The sequence below is a fragment of the Lactuca saligna genome, chromosome 4 (assembly GCF_052625555.1).
Source record: "Lactuca saligna cultivar CGN05327 chromosome 4, ASM5262555v1, whole genome shotgun sequence".
Lineage (NCBI taxonomy): Eukaryota > Viridiplantae > Streptophyta > Magnoliopsida > Asterales > Asteraceae > Lactuca > Lactuca saligna.
The window spans coordinates 28371398-28384997 of NC_136420.1; the positions used below are offsets into that span (position 1 = coordinate 28371398).

General features: G+C 31.6%; 1 long non-coding RNA gene and 2 other non-coding genes across 4 annotated transcripts; all 3 read left to right on the plus strand.

The window, feature by feature from the left end:
• Window positions 1-2070: 2070 nt before the first annotated feature.
• Window positions 2071-3685, plus strand: LOC145041444 (uncharacterized). 2 transcript variants are annotated; one of them, XR_013680188.1, is made up of 2 exons: window positions 2071-2181; window positions 3394-3685. It is a non-coding gene; the product is annotated as an uncharacterized LOC145041444 (long non-coding RNA). The 2 variants fall into 2 exon arrangements; XR_013680187.1 differs by having other exon boundaries at window positions 3397-3685.
• Window positions 2321-2407, plus strand: LOC145044714 (small nucleolar RNA Z159/U59). Its single transcript, XR_013681659.1, has one exon. It is a non-coding gene; the product is annotated as a small nucleolar RNA Z159/U59 (small nucleolar RNA).
• LOC145044715 (small nucleolar RNA Z159/U59) lies at window positions 2483-2571 on the plus strand. The gene has a single exon (XR_013681660.1). It is a non-coding gene; the product is annotated as a small nucleolar RNA Z159/U59 (small nucleolar RNA).
• Window positions 3686-13600: the final 9915 nt, after the last annotated feature.

Here is a 13600-nt window from a genome sequence, read left to right on the forward strand (position 1 = left end):
TTCAACGGTGCATCTAATAGAAAAAACAAAAAATAATAATAATAATAAATTTACACTACGTGCCAAAAATCGAACAGTGATCTGGGACCCCCAATGCTCCACTAAGGTCCGCCAATGTTCATCAGGTTCATATATTAATATTTTGTTTATTATCTTAATTAATCAATTACTTCCAACTTAAACAAACAGCTACTCTAAAATCATACATTGTTATATTGTGTTACCATTTGAAGTATTTTGATACTTATTCATATTTTGTAAATTATTTGATTCACCTTAAAACAAAATCTTAACTACGCAACTGTTCGAAAGCCTAATTCGACGACCAATTGTCAATTTCTCTCCTTCTTTACTTCTTCTGCCCCACTCCACAACCCACCACCCCACACCCTCTCTTCTTCTCCATTTCTTCTTTGCTAGAGCTGAGGTGGAGTTTGGTGAGTTCAACACCACTCCCCTCGACCTTAAGAGATTGATCTACTAGATGTTTTGTACATATTTATGTAAAATAATATATATTAATGTATTTACTATTTACTATAAGATAAATTGGCAAAAACTCGGATACTATTTTTTTCTGAAGCTCCATACGCTCTCACATCCGAAACCCCCTCAGGGTCAGGCATGCTCCTTGTTGCCTTATGATATGAGCGCATGATATTTTGTTTCAAGCAAATGAATGAGCATATAAACATGGGTGCTATCTTAGTGATGAGATATGTCCTAACTTATATGTCTTCGTTAAATCGTTCAAATGTCCAAACGAAGAAAATGATAAATTTTAAGACAACTTAAGAAACAACTACGAATGACGTGGAACAAACATTTAATGTACTTAAGAGGCGTTAAGAAATCATGAACTCTTGCATGATCATATGGGGATCACAAGGTTACAAAACATAACGTACGCATGCATCATATTCTATAATATAATTATAGAATATTAAGGAAAAATGATATTCTGCTACAATGAAAACGAACTTTTGCCATATTTCGAATGGATAGATGCTTCTACGCCGTAATATACGACACACATAAGGGAAGTACGTCATCATGATGACCATAATGCCTGTCACATTTATTTGGTGGAAATTGTTCATAGAGCCAACATACAACTTGTGGTTGAGGATTGACACGATGATTTTAATTATGTTTTTCATTGAGAGTTTAAAAGAACCGGAATCCTCTTTCTTTAAATTTTATTTTAGAAGGTTTAAATGTCCCTTCTATCTTATGTCCGCTTTGCAGTACAGAGGAAGGTAATATTAATCATGTGTTCTTTAATTACTTGTTTACATGAGAGATTTGGTGTTGGCTTTTTTCGTGGAGTTAATATATAGTTTGATGTAGCTCAAAAGGTTGATTAAAGAGGATGGTGTGAATAGTTTGATTTTAGGGATGAACATCTAGATTGGTACCTGAACCGGAATCAGATAGAACCGTTCGGTCTGGAACTGAGACGATATTATTGTGGATTTTTGGAACCTGAATCGGTAGAACCGACAAAAATCGGAATCGTTTGTTGCTATTTATTGAGAACCGGTTCCAACATTGAAGACACGACAAGAATCGACTGGAATTGGTAGAACCGACGGTCCGGTTCGGTTTTAATTTTGGCCGACTTCGGTCTCCGGGCCGGATCCGGTCTGGACCGGTTCCATCCGGATCGGTTCATTTGCTCATCCCTGTTGGATTTAGCTTATTTTGATTAACGAGGGTGGAGTGAGCATTTAGTCCAACTCATACTTGCTTTCATCTTTACCACTTTATGGAATTTCTGCAAGGCGAGAAATAAGGTTATTTTTAGGAATTCAAAGTGTTGTTCGCAAAAAGTTATGGATGAGATTCTAAGTCTTGATTTTTAACTCAATTAAGTTATGGATGAGATTCTAAGTCTTGATTTCTAACTCAATTAAGTATAGGGTGAGATAGTCTAATTAGATTGTTTGTTGTTGCCATCCAAGATGACCTGTAATTTTAACACCTTGCAGTTTACGAAAAAAAAATTAATTAAAAATAATATATTTTCTAAGCTATCGAAAATTGAATATCAAATTTCGGGTCCATCAGCGTAGCCTAGCCCATCACGGCTGTAATCCCCTTTCAAAACCCTAAAACCCCTAAATCGCAATTCAAATTTAGGGTTTTCCTCTATAAAGCGGTCGTCACTCCCCCATTCAGGTATATCCTCCATCGTTCTTCTCTCTTTCGCCTTAATGAGCTGCGAAATGCTCAATCAAATCTTGTTACTCGTCAGGTTTCTCTTTATCATTGTTCATAAATCCTTCTATTCTTCTTGTTTTATGTAATAGTTTTCTTCGTCTCTTATGATGAATCAAATTTAATAACTTTCGTTCTTCTGAAAATAACCATGCTGAAAGTTTTTGGAGACCTGAACTGAAGAGACGCAGATTGATTCATTTTTTGATTTTGATTATTTTTCTTCAATTTGGTAACATCTTTTCGATTTTCGTTTTTGAACGACTCTTATGATGATTCAGATAATACTTTCGTTCTTCCGAGGATAAAATCCATGCGGAAACAATTATTGGAGACCTGAACTGAAGATCTTGTTATTTTAACACTTTTCAAATATCAAATCGATTTGTTGTTTTGTTTCCACTTGCTAGAAATACTATTTTTAAGCAAACGTTTGTGATTGAAATTTTTTTCGACGATTTAAACAAAATTGGGGCGAGGTTTTTACGTCTTCGCAAAACTCAAATGAAATAAATCGTCGAAGATCGATCCCTTGACATTTTGAATGGTTGAGCCTTTGCTTTGTATGAGGTGAAGGATCCCATTGAGGAATGTCTTTTGGGACTTGTCATATCCTATCGCCTTGGGGAGCGGAGTCTCTGCAATTACCTCTTGGGATTGGCCATGAGAATAACATTTTTTTTTTATATCAAATATTCCCTGTTAATAGCTCTCTTGCATTTTGTCAACTAAAAAATGATTTGTTAGTAATTAAGTTAGGTTTTTCACTTGCGTTGCTTCAATGTTTTGAAAAGAATAGTTATCGGTTTAAATCGAAATTTGAGTATTTAGTTCTTAATTAAAGTTACTTTTCATGTGATTGGTGTATATTTGGTGAGTTGGTTTTGACAATTAATCAACAATGTAATTGTGAGCTGATTTGTGAAAGCGCTGTTTAGATAATCCTTCCTGAGTGTGAATTAAGTGATTAAAATGCAGACTTTGCACTCACTTTTTATTTTCAACTTTGACCTACGTTTTATTCATTTTCAAAATCGATTAGCTTCATATGCTTTTCTTCGTTTTTCTCTGTTCTGAAACCTACCTTCTGCAGGTATTGTTCTTATTTTCTAGCACCTCCTTTTTACACTTATTTTCTTTTTTCTATTTATCAATTGGTTATTTTATTGATAGAAGATGTTACTGATTTGGGCAAGATATGGTTGCTTTTGAATGTCTTTTTACAAGACGAACCCAATCTGTGGTTGTTTAGTTGCTGAAATGCAGGTAGCTCAGATCATATCAACTTGACAAGAATTAATGAATCAATATCGATTTCGTTCCTTAGTGTCCTAGGTGGATAAATGACACATGATTGTGGTATAAAAGTGTTCATTGTAATGGTTACATTGATACCAAGTTTCACACCAACAAAGACAATTTTGTAAGGGTTACATTGAATGGTGAAATATTTTCTTGCAGAGTATATTTGTGAAGAAGTATAAAATGTTAATCTGATATTGCGATTATTAAAATAGATATCTTAATATTGGTACAAATCACACTAAGGAGTAACTCTATTCTAAGATGATAATATTTTTTATTCTTAGAAAGGAGAGATATTTAGTTCTTTGCATTTGAGTTGGTTTGTTCATTGGTCATGATCTTACACTATCCGTAGCTGTTGGTCATAGCAGGTAAGTCCATGCATAATTTAACCTTAACGTGAGAAGCGATATCTTTAGACCTTTCGATAATTTCATACTGATATCTTATGTGTCTATCTTATGTGTCTAGTGAGGTGTAGTGTTTATTATTTGCACTAGTATTTTTAAATTTATAAGTCTTAGTCAAATCAAAGCGATATCTTTAGACCTTTCGATAATTTCTTACTGATATCTTATGTGTCTATCTTATGTGTCTAGTGAGGTGTAGTGTTTATTATTTGCACTAGTATTTTTAAATTTATAAGTCTTAGTCAAATCTCAAACCAATTTAAAATAGAATAGTGTACCTAATCATGTAATAATATAGTTAAGGTAAAAAAAGGTGTTAAAAACCAGAGAAAAGAGAATTCTTCTAATGAGAAACTACTGCCACTAATTACACTAATAAAAATATTATAAATTGGGATTTTTATCAAATTTTACAGGTTCAGAAAAACTTATATTATCAATTTTGAATAATAAAACTAGCAAATATACTCAAACAAAACAGAAATGATTTGAAATCAAAATTAAAGATCACTTTTGTTTAGCGACGAATCACCCTTAGCCTATGGTTGATTCTAATTTTACTAGTTATCTTATTCGAGTTCCTACTGTTTAGCATGCAATGATCATGCAACAAGTGAACTCTGAATTGATTTTAATATTTTTGGACTATGAACTACAAGATCTAATGATTTTCTTATCTATGATCAAAACAATAAATCAATCACATAACATGGATATTTAATGCCAATCAAAGTTACTTATTATTACCACCTAACCTTAGGATTTGTTCAACCTAATCTAACAATTTAATGTTGTTCATACAATTGGAATGGTCAACTTATGTCACACCTTCAAACAAAAACGATGGAAACGATCGGGGGTGGAGGACGTAATGTACAATATCACAACAATGACATCATAGTAATCAAAGTAAACACAACCATTATATTGAAACATTTTTACAGAATTCAATGACAGGTTTTCACTACAAACTATGTAACAAACATATATCTTTATTATATTATTAAGTATATTGCCTCTTTCTTGAAAATTAAGAGGTACAATAACTATTACATCATGTACAACAAAATTATGTTTAATCACATCGTTAACGTATTACACGGTATTATCTTATATCCAATGTTACCCTAATCCCCTCTACAGACAACAACCGCTATCAAACTACTCACTGCCACGACATGGCCACAACCTCCTGAAGACGTCGCCTTCATTTCGAATCGACGAGAGCTGTTGCTTCTTTGGGTTCAGGACTTCCAAGATTTTTGTACAATTTCCCTAAATTCTGTTAATCTCTCCTCCGATTGAGCCCCGTCGTATATAATATACACCGACTGAAAGTCGGCCATGGGCCCAGGTATAACGAGCGATGACCACGTCGCCGATGGAGATGCGGGTGGAGAAAGTATTTGCACTAACATCATGGTTTTTTCTGCATATCTCAACCCGCCACCATAACTCCTCTTCGTGGTGTTGATGTGTGTATCTGCATCTAGATCTGCTCACCAACATCATGGTTTTTTCTGCTTTGTATACAGTCTACGTCGCCGTTTGCTACTCCGCCTCAACCACCATCGTTGTTCACCACTGCATACATACACAATCATCTGCTCTCTCTACACCCCAACCATTGGTTTGTTGCCTGTTCTGCTCAATCAAGATTTTGTAGGTCAAAATCCACCTTCAAAATCACACACAATCAATAAGTAGATTACGACTTCTATGGGAGTTAAAAGGCGATTCATTTATTATTATTATTATTTTAAATCAAAACTAATCATATCGTGATTTAGGGAGAAACGTAGAAACAATCATCTGCTTGGACCGCTTCACTAGCTAGGCAACTCGCTCCCAAGAAGGTATACATCGTCTCTTCAATTTGATTCTTGAATCTAAACCTTCGTGATTTAAGGACAGAGGGTTTTTTTTTTTTTTTTTTTAATTTTTTATCTTCTTATATTTATCCCACTGTGTTTCTATTTCGTTAAAAAAATTAGCATCAATTGGAAGATGCTTGGCATTGAAATTTCTCAACACCATCGTGAATTGACGCCTAAACGAAGTCGCTACCACCACCTTCAACGCCAGTTAACCCAACCACCACCACCACTACTCTCATCCTTCTCTCTTTTCTATTTTCTCACTCGATACTGGTCTGAAGGTAAGCAATGATTCTATATTTCTTTCACTCTCAATTCCGATTTTAAGGCAAGCAATTGTTCTCATCTTTCCTGTATTGATTTTTTTTCCTGGAGTATAACGTTCAGAAAGATTTGTCAACACCACAGATCTTGTATGTTTCTCATCTTATTGATTCATAAGAAAAACTTATGCCATGTATCTGATGAAAATGTGTATGTATTTCTATTCATTTCGTATATAAAATTTTTATATGGTTGATTTGGGCGTTAGGGTTTCCTATTTATATAATAGGATGTATCTTGATCTCTTTTTCTCTATAAATATGTGTGTGTTGATTTCTTGTGTGTTAACCGATTTTGTCAGCTAAATTATGTAGGAAGACAAAAAAATCAGAAAGGAAGAAGCCAAAACGTGAGTTTATTCAAGCTTTATATCTCTAGGTTTGTGTAACTGATCAAAGAAATGGATTTATGTTTAATTATTTTTACAATGACTAACATTTTTCTGATTTCTTTACCCACCTGGATTTAAAATGGTTTTATCAAAGTACTTAATTTTTTGTGTATTATTTAATAAAGACCAACATGTTTTCTGGTGTTTCAATGGATTAAAATTTGTGTACGCATTACACCATTAAGATTTGGTACTACATGAAAAATGCCCACCATTTGTGAAAATAATTGATGATATGCCTTTTTTTACACTCTTTTTTCTTGGGTATGATAGTAAAAAACATAAAAATCATGAGGGTATTATGGTCTTTTATGATAATTTAGGGGATATGATTGTAAGGATGGTGTTGGTTTATAAATCGTTAGAGTTGGCCTAAAAAGGTGGTGACATGTTGTTGGTTCCATGGTCATGGCTAGAATATAATTCTTATTTTCAGCTGATGGTTATCTCAATAGTAATTTCAAATTAGAAAGTTTAGAACCATGTTTACGGTTTGTATTGACTATTCTACCCTTTTAAGCAGAAAATTATCTACAAAAACATGTATGGAAGTATCCTTTCTAGAGTTGGCTGTGTTGAGTAGTGTAGAAGAGTTGTAAGTTTCATTTAATTATGTATTATGGTAGGTGAGGGGTATATTGGTCATAAATTATAAATCAAAATTCAGTGGAGAGTGAGCCATCCAACATAAACACAAATGAAAAATAAAAATTATATGCTATGAGTGGTAGATAAATACAACCTAAGAGATAGAGATAAAGAATTATGTAAAGCAAAGATTTACCGAAGTAATTTTGACCTCTTCCAATCCAATTTCCCATGTGGATTAACCTCCATGTTCATTAGAATTTATGCCTTTGATCCAAATAAAGCTGATTTTTTTTTAATTATTTTGGTTAGAACATGTAAATAGTGAAGAGTCATTACAATTGTATTTGTTTTTAAACTTGTGTTTACCTTCTTTTTATTGATTTGGTTATGTTTCTGAGTTACAAGACCATTCAGTTGATTGATAGCAAAATTTTGTTTGAAAATATGCTTATAAACATTACTTATGCTTGAAGTTGATAATTGATCAATCTATTTGGAAACCTTTAGTATATACCCTTTCAAGATGTTATCAGGATATTAGGCTTAAGAAATCCAAGCATATTATTCTAAATTTAATGTATTCACCATAGTTCTACCATTTTCACATCAAAAAATAACGTATAACTAGACCCTTTTTTTTTTTTTTTTCTCTTAAAACTAAATTAACAACAAAAAATTACCATTTTTACAACAAAAATGACATTTTTGACAGCAAAAAATGATCCTTTTAACAGCCAAACTAAACATTTAACCGGAATATTTTTTTCTAATCTAACTACAAAAAACTTACTATTCACAAGAGCCAAAATTGTCCATATTAGACTACTTTTAAATCAAAAAATTGTCAATTTCAATAAAAGTACATTAATATGACAAACCAAATTTAACTCAAACTAAAGTAGGTTGCTATAATAAGCAACTTAAATTATCTTACGTATTTTTATTGTTTTTTCACCGAAAGTGAAGGGACTAATTAAGATTAACCAAAATCTATTTTATTTTCTTAAAATCTAATCTATTTTTTAACAATGAAAATTTAATACGGCGTTATGTAGGATAGTCCCTATATTTATTTTGAATCAAAATATTCAACGAACCTTAATAATTGATAATTTAATTCACTGTATATTAACTATATCCACTCTTCATGATAAAACAAAATTTGAAAACAATAAGTTAGCAAAAGGATAATTACTATCTAAAAGGATAAACGATAATTGAAAATGATACATGTTAAATAGAATATGTAATTTATAATAAATAATAGCATAACAAATATTTGGTTTTATAATAAATAACAATTTATAATAAGTAATAATTCAAATGGAATAGGTAATCCATAATAAATAATATTTGAATAAATATTTCAGTTTTTAGTTAACTATTCGGTTTTCAGTTAACTATGTTTAAGGAAAAAATGTGACTTATAGCCTAATTAAACAACCAAAGAGTTTAGGCTGATGACTATGGGCCGAAAACAGATTTGAGGAGAGACGAAGCAAGGCAATACATAAGAAAATCAATTGGAACGGTCGAATATGAAAATTGAATAACAAATATCTCAACCTATAAACAACATACCATTATCAATCCGAAACATGTTTGAGTGAACATTTGATCAATTTTTCAATCTGGTTCGACTTTGTCAAATCTAGTCGGATTTAGCAAGATTATAGTCTAGATACCAAAAGATAGATAAGTGAAACATTTTACTATGAACCAATAAAAAACTAGATTAACTATTGGAATTTCCATAAAAAAGACATAATTACCATTTCTAGAAACTAAAATAACCATTTGAATATACGTATAAGATGTCCCATTTACAACCACACCACTAACAACTATGTGAATAATATTGGTCACACCCTAAACCCCAAATCTCAAATTCTAAAACATAAACCTTAAATCTTAAATACTAAACTATAAATGAAAATATTTCTCAAAATATCATAGAGAAACCCGTGCCAGATCAATGTGATGAGGGAGTAATGGGGGGCTTCTATTTGAATGTGTCTATATATGAACAATGAACAAAACTGCAAAGATATGGGGAAATGCTGAGATAAGAGAATGAGCCAAGTCAAAACTCAAAACAATAACATCTTGATAATAGGGGCATGAAATAGGTAAGATAAGGAACCCGATTGTATTGGAACTATTTTGGCCGACTTCGAAGAGGTCCCGAATTTTAAATAGTTGTGCAACCAGTTCCAACATTTTATAAATCACTTCCGGTCTCGTGATCGATTCCATGTAATTTACGTGAGTCTTCCATTGTCTGCTCCAAATTAACACCTTCTCATTTTAGTCATTTTTTTATGAACTTATTCAATAAAAAAAATTACGGCTCAAAGGTCCAGTGCTCGCCTTTTTCCAATTTATGTACCTACATACGACCACCGACCATAGAGATCTTTTTCACATAAAAACAAATTATTCTAAAAAAAAATTAAGGATGGAAATCTGTTTTGACCTAAATATAAGGAAATGACTTGATTGAACTATCTCTTATACCCAAACCTAAAATCAAATGAAAAACGTTAAACCCAAAATTCTAAACCTAAAATACATATCCTGAAATCCAAAACCGTAAACCCTAAATAAACCTACTCACCCAAATTAAATCTTTGTCAAAGCTAAGTTCCCAATCATCCATGTTTTCAAATAGAAATAATTGCCGAAGGAAACTATTTTCACCCGTCGCTTAGCGCGGGTAAACGGCTAGTGTGTATATATATATATATATATATATATATATATATATATATATATATATATATATATATATATATATATATATATATATATATATATATATGTTTGTTACATAGTTTGTAGTGAAAAGCTGTCATTGAATTCTGTAAAAATGTTTGTATGCTTCCCAAGAAAATCCAATATTTTCTAACATATATGTTTGTTACCGTGTTCTGTAGTAGTGTATAATGTATTAGTTCGTATGTCTGGTTACCACCAGTATTGTATATCGTTGTTTTAAATGAAAACCATTTGTATGAAAACCCTGACTATTACCAGTAATGTATAAAATGTTCTGTTTGAAAACCCTAGTTACCACCAATATGTATAGAATGTTCTGTCTGAAAACCCTGGTTACAACCAGTATGTATATCAGTTTCATTACTTCAAATAAAACCATGTATTGTATCTCCCGGAATCCTCCAGCAGTGTATAGTAGTTTTGTTAATTAAAATAAAACTAATGAAGGATGAAATCCCATAAACAAAGATTAGTTTATACTGTTGTGAGTCATATAACCATGCTTGATAGACCTAGTGGCCCCTACAACGTTCTTCAGGCGTCAGACATTATGACATTTGTCACCCCAGGCATATCAGCCTAACTGTAGCTAGCAGTTCAGGTGTGGGATAACCCGTCCCGAATAGATCTATTCATAAATCTCACGCTCTCCGTCTAGGAGACTTTGGTTATACTATGATGAGATTTAGCCAGCACCCCGAAGGGTATAATTGAAGTGGTGTTTCACAACCCTGTATTAACTAATTTACTTGTAGTGTAATGTTCTTTTGTACTTGAATCCGCACATATGCCTTGTATAGTAAAATAATTATACTTAAATAATTATTTAGTAATGTATTCTTGTGATTCAAAAATAGCATTGAATATCATAAACTAAGTGTGTCATAGTTTATATGTGTGTTAATGTATAACCTCTGAATTTGTAAAATGTGTATTGAAATCCCAAACTATATCTATTACACTTTGCGTGTATGTTATGTACTTGGTTCGTGTATTGATTTGAAAACTATGCAATTATGATTATAAGTTGAAAACGTCCCTTATGCTCAACATGTTACAAAAGAGATAAAATATCTAAATATTTTATAAATGTGGAAATCATTTAGTAATATCAATTGCATCAGTATTAAACATATTGATTTTTTTTAATAAATTCACAACATCATTTGTGTTTGGCTTGTATTCCCCATTGAAAACGTTAAAAATAGTAAAAGCATAAGGGTATGAACTTACTGTTAGGTTGCGTGAAGATGTCGGACTGTGAAACTAAATGAGGACCTTTGAGTTGTTGTACGTGGAATTAACAGAATCCTAATAATAATTAAACACATATATGTGTAATATTAGCGAAACCATTAATTATACTGTTGGAAAACACTTGCTTTTAATTTAGGAATGTTACCGGGACTCCATTAATTGGAAAAAACAAGTTTTCAGCCAAGTTCACGAATTGGGGAGGTTTGCGGCTGTGAACTGTTCTCGGCCGTGAACAACCTCTTGAATGGTTTACGACCGTAATAGGTGTTCTTGAAGAAAATATGAATGTTTGAAGGGTTCACGGCCGTGAATTGATTTCGGCCCTTGTATATATGAGGATTTGAAGGGTTTGCGGCCATGAACTCAAGAACAACACCTCTTGATTTGATGAAAAGACGGGTGATTGATGCTCCAAAACGAGTTCCAAGGTGGATTGAGTGATAGATAAAGAGAAAATTTGGGTTTTCGGGTGATGATTTTTAGAGAGAGAAAGTGTGTTTTCGGCCAGAAAAACATAAATGAGGGCAGGAACACGTATATATAGGCTGGGTTCATGGTTGGTGGTAGGGTCCACCCAGCCGTGAACGGTTTACGGCCGTGAACACCAGTCAGGCCAGTTTTCGCTGTTTTTCGAAGAAACTCGAGTTTTCGCATGATTTTGATTCCGAATCTTATATAAAATTTAATTATACAACTTAAAATGATTTTCCAAACCATAAGAATTTGATGGAACTAAATAAAAATTCAAAATTTATTTAACGAATCGGATTAACGTTAACAGAAAAAGGTTCGGGTTGTCAGAACTAATTACACATAACTTATAGATAAGTGATAAAAATCAGAACTTTAACATGTTATGAAGCTAATCTATCAAACACAAGTAAAAACGAACATAAATAAATCCATATAAATCTAAATCAAAATATAGTATCAAAGTTCATCTTTGCTAAACGAAAGCAACGGGTTTTTAGCCCATAACTAAATAAATAAAAAAACAAACAGATAAACATTGACTAAACTATATTAGACACGTCGAAATCAAGCAAACAAAATGATTTATCACTTCCCGTCGTTGGATATCTTAGAATCTTGTTATTCAATCCAATCTCTGACCTTCTTAGGGTTTCTAGGAAGTTTTTGGTCGTCAATAATCACAACTCTCTACAACATACTTTAAATTCTGTCATAATAATCGAATTTATAAGACTACTTAAAATAGCCAGGACGTCGTGGCAAATAGCTCACCACGACGCGGCGTCTTGTTTTTATATGTGCCCTCTAAGCTTTCCATGCAAACATTCAGGAACTTTCTAATGCTTGATATGTCACCATGCGGTGACATATTATCCTGACATGACAAACACTTTTTGCATGTTTTCTTATATTTTGATGATTTCTTCAAGTCACTAGCCTCGACACTTGCATTTAGCTCAATTTTCCTTAAGAATGTCTTCTCCGTTACAAAAATAAAATATAAACAAAATCGGTATCAATTATAATAAATAATGACTAAATGTAGCTAAAAATACTAAAATATTGCATAAAATACATGACTATATATAAAAATATCAACATACCTCACATTTGTCTTTTGTTTGCTCCAAGCAAAACTGATTTTTTATATTATCGTTATATCAAAATATTGCTCACTAAAATCATCTACTTTAATAAATAAATACATTTTTTTTGCCACATGTTACACTTTTATTCAATTTGTCGAATGTCATTTTTTGGTTATTTTGAATTAATTTCTTTTTTCACATGTCATTTTATGGGTTTTTTTTAATAAATTTCACATAATACTTTTATGTAATAATCACAATAGTTCATTAGTTTATTTTAAAATTTTTTTATTAATGGACTTACTTTCTTATTTCAATAAATTCCATATAATATCAATTTTATTAATGGACTTACCTTCTTATTTCAAAATTTCAAATTAAAGCTCATTAGTTTATTTTCTTTATTTATTTATATTTAAAAGATAAAAAATTATTTTTCTTATTATTATTATTATTTTTTATAAATCCAATGTTCTTAAATATTTAAACCTTTATATTTAATTTATTTATTAACCCATATAACAAATAGATCTTAGAGCTAGTATATAATAATCCAAATTAAATTAACTAATTATGTTTCACCTCAATGCATATATTTATGTCTAAATTTCTAAATATTTCCGAAACTCTAAATACTTACAATCCTTATAACGCTCCCCACTTATTTCTGATAACACTCATTTATGCAGTCCTCTCAGAAAATTTTCTCAACTATTTTTGTTAAGTTCCCAAGCATCCATATGATAAAAATAATATAGAAAGAAAAATTACAACTTTAACTACTAAGCCCTTGACTTTTAGCAATTTGTCTTATTTCTTCATTTTTTCAAAATATTCATATTTTGATAGTTTGTATTCACTCAATAATTTTTAACATTTTTTTCT